Consider the following 4,532-nt stretch of genomic DNA (forward strand, 5'->3'; position numbering starts at 1 on the left):
CCAAACAGCTGGGGCCGGTCATCAGCGCTCACTGGAGATGACATCACCTGACAAGTGTTCATCTGACTCATCTCCCGCTCTCTGGCTTGGACTCAGGCCCCCCCGACACATGCTTCACCTCGGAAATCAGGGCTGGACAGGACAAGCTACACCCAGGTCTTTGCTGCTGGCGCAAAGTTCAGTCATGCTACTAAACTCTGCCAAGACTGAAAAGGAGGTGAGGTAAGCGGGCAGAGGCAGGTGATGCAGTCTCACTCATCATCACACTTTGACAGGTGTGATACTCTGCTTCAGTGCATCTATAGCTCTTTAATATCTGCACTCAGTGCATCATATATTAGGGCTGTTAGAAAAGAAATAAGCCGGACACAAAGGGCAATTAAACTAGAGGAGTCAAAAGTAGAACAAGGCTATTCCACTTTAGTGTGTAGGGTTGTGAATCAGGGAAGGTCCATCCCAGCCTAGGACATAAAACAGTGATCTCCTTAATTACCTGGCATAAAATCCACAGCATAATATTCTCACCCCGGTGTTATACAGGACTGGAGTCGTATGATTCTCTGGAGGTGACTGTCTCATTCGGTGGCAAGGGGAAAGATGAAGGTAATGTAAATGGATGGGCTCTTTTGTAGGTTGCTGTAAAAAGCAATCAATTAATTTGGTAATTTATACATTTCAGGAGAAGGTGAACTGGATGGAATATGTGATTCACCATTAAACTGTCCAGCACATCATTCTTAACTTTGGATGGCTTTGCATGCTTGAATATCTGGAGGATGTGCTCTGCATGTTCTCTGCGTATCTGTAGTTTTACAATGTTGCTGTCATGTTGCTTTTTTTAAAGTTAGCAAAGCTTCAAATATGAGGCGAGGATGCTGTTTTTTTTCAAACCAGCTTATCCTTGTTTAGAAATAAAAGGTAAGTTAATGTACATGGAGAGCGGTGTTTTATAAAGAGAGAATGATGACGGTTGTTATAGTAATCAGGCTTCTGATAAGGATGATGATGTCCCGTAAAATCACAGTGGAGGTGTTATTATTGCTTTACTTCCTCAGCTTCTCTCCTCTGTAGCGCATCAGATAAGTGCGTCCTGGTGCCGCATGAGCAGCATTACATCATCCCGTCCTTCCTGGCAGGATGAGATCAGAGCCCTTTGCTGTCCCAGTAGCAAAGCAGACTGCTGCAGGACCCAAAGGATCCACAGTCAGGGTAAAATGTGAGACTCCGTTCTAGTCTGTAACCCACATATCCCCACCCCAAAAAAGAAAAAAAAAAGCTGGGCTCAGGTTCATCTGCAGGTGAAGCCTCTATTTCAGGTGTGGAGCAGAGAAAATCAGTAGCAGGCTTTAAATACACATGCATACAAACAGATAGACACAAATATACACAGACATTTGGAAACTTGCAAATCCCCAAAACACCCTGTGGTGTTTGCTGTGTGATCACAGAGCATACAAATCATTTTCTACATCAAAGAATCCTTGTAACTGCGAGAGCTTATTCTGTTTAAATCTTTTTTTTTATCTTTCTGAATGACTCCCCGTTTCAGTGCGAACACAAATCCAGACAGAGGAGTTTTATTTTTTGTGTTGCATGAAGAGATTGTGGCCTCGTAGCTGCTTCTCAATGAAGATTTAGCTTTTTCAGATGTGTGTCAGTCTGGGCACCGGTCTGTGTCCTCCCCCCTCTGGGTCACCAAGTGCTCCGTTGCCATTTGGGATTCAAGCATATGAAGATGAATGGACAGATGATCTGATTCTCGTGGACCTGGGTGACTCCTGCCCCGGCTCAGTTACACAGCCTCCACCCTCTGACTGTCCTCCCCTCACACCCCTTTTTCCCATTCTGGTTATCCTGTCTGTGACACAGTAATGATGACAAAGACTAACAAGTAAACAGCAGCATCCAGCACCACAGAGGAGCCTTTTATGGCGCAATGAAAGTGAGGGATGAAGCGCGGTTGTCATCCGGGGGAGCTCCAGCAAATCACTGCACAACAGCAAACAGTCAGGCAGCCGAGTGGAGATGACCGTGGTGGCGCTGGCATTGAGCTGAGCTGTTTGTCAACAATCAGTCGATCTGTCAGCGTAATGCAGCGCAACAAATCAGCTCAGCCACCGCTCTCTGTCCGGGGCCAAGTGCTGGAAAAACAGAACTGTGTCACAGCTGCTGGAAGCAAGAAACCCACTCACATACCTCAGTGTGACTCGGTCCTACTAATGAGAGACTGATCCTGCTTCAAAGTGCTGTCAGATTTATAGTTTGAACACTTGGATTTACCACATTAAAACCTGATTAAGCCAAAAGTGATGTGAATACGTTTGTTTTGTTCAGCGTTCTGGCCTTTATATCCTGATAAGCTGCTGCTTTAGATCTTTTATAAAACACTGGGTAAAGTGGATGAATTCAAAAATGCAGCCTGACAGCTTGTGGATAACTTTAAGTTTTTTTTCTTCCGTGCCCTGGTTGCCAATGCACTGATGCCTGCTTCTCCCGTTTGTTCCTCGTCCCATGCCAAGTTTCGGCAGCTGTGAAAACACAGAGAGCAGGGACTTAAAGAGATATATTGTTAAACACAAACCCGTCACGCATGCTGCCTCTCAAACACTCCCTCTAACTCGATTAACATGTTGTCTATACTCTGAGGGGGGACAACTTACGTGCTTTTCTGTGCATGCAAAGGGAAAAGTATTGGAAGGGCCGACCCTTTTCAAAGTGACTGGCACTTCCAAACTGTGCTTAACACTGGGCACACTACACACACATGTGTGCATGATCACACACACTTTTTTCTCCTTTCTGCGCATGAAATCAGCACTTAGACGCTGTGGCCACGCTTGCAGTTGTCCCTTTTCACTGCTTTTGCTATTGTTGAGCAAAGCGCCATTGTGTGCTAAAAACGGATTAGATGGCGAGGAATAAAGAGCAAGCTGCACACATTTTCAAACTTCTTTAAGATGCTGCCCACAGTGACACAATACACTATTGCAGGCCCACAATGTGAGCAGGAGCTTCAGGGGGGAGATGTAATCCCTCAGGTCACCAGTTACACATGGTAAGACGCTCTTAAACACACACATGCTCAACCTTGTGTTTTGTAACGCGGATGTGTGTGATTTTAATCTGTATTGTCAAGTGCGCAGTGGCACGTAGGTATCAATATTAATCATCAGCTGAACATATGGTCCTCAATCACCGCTTGATTAATCAATATATTGACATTATCACACCTGCGCGAGATAAATCACCCATGAACATGAGCTTGTTGCAGTTCATTCAATATACATGAGGGAATCATTCAAGAGGTAACATCAATGTGGTACAGCTGAGGACGGCCTGAAGGTGATGCAGCATGTAGGAGGTGTGTTTGTGTGTTCATTTATACCTCCCACCAGAAACACGCACACACATGCACGCACACATGCAGCACCGCAGACAGCCAGCGTGTGGAAGTGCATGCTCCACTCTGATGACATCACCGTCTTGGCTAGGTAGCAGGAGCATTTTCCATAGGCTGTCCTCTGTTGCTGTGGAGAGGCCTCCACCAATCCCCGCCCCCTCCTCGCTTAATGTATACAACACCAGGTCCCTGAATGATCGGTGACATCGCTTCCTTGGGCTGATCCAAAGACAACATCATGTGACTGTTCAGAACCCCACCACCTCCACCTCCACCCCCACCCCCTTCAAAAAAGAAAAAAACCTTTTCAGCTTTCGGATCGCCTGATGCGGGGTGTTTAGGGCTATTTGTCGCCTACTGTGTGAGCAGAATACTGAGCGGGCCTCTTGAGGGGCTGATATGACATGTGACAGCCCATCATCTGAGGCTATTTATGTTAACTAAGCATTTCCATTTAACTCAATCTCTTAGTTCTTGGCTTGTTCATTTAATAAAGGTGTTCCGCATGTCAATTTGTTTGGGATCTTGTGCACGATACAGTAAACAGTGAGTGCAGCGGCCCGGAAAAACATTGACCAGCTTTGTACACAGTCTGTGATTTAACACTGAACAGAGCTCAGGCAGAGAAGTGCTGACAACACTGCCCATTACTCTGCGCTCTCTGCAGTCCATGCACAGTACATGAAGTGTGCATGCAATAAATCCTCGGCTGTTTTGCTCGATACCCACACCTGACACCAACTGAAGATCTATACCTGTCTTGAAATGTCTCTCTACCCCCCTTCGTCTCAATAGCCGTGTCCCTTGGTAGACATTTAAAAGAGGCGTGGGCAGCTAAAGCATTCTTTCTCCAGGGCTTTGGGAGAAGAAAGAGTTCAAGAGGTCAGAGATATGTGTTATTTTCCCACCGGTGCAACACTCAGGATGTGTCAGAGCCGTGTGTCAGGGAATGACAGCGGAAAAGAAAGACGGCAGGAGAGGTAGATCTGGCAGACAAAGGCCAGACTTCACAGAGAAAGCTTGAGATCAATGGATCGACGAGCTGTGCACCCTGCGCTCACAAACAACCGCACACACAAATATACACTCCAATGCTGCGGTTTGATGCTGAGATTGACCTATCTGGAGCCCG

The sequence above is a fragment of the Halichoeres trimaculatus genome, unplaced genomic scaffold (assembly GCF_033239565.1).
Source record: "Halichoeres trimaculatus isolate MK-OKI-2021-1 unplaced genomic scaffold, fHalTri1.1 fHalTri1_scaffold_17, whole genome shotgun sequence".
Lineage (NCBI taxonomy): Eukaryota > Metazoa > Chordata > Actinopteri > Labriformes > Labridae > Halichoeres > Halichoeres trimaculatus.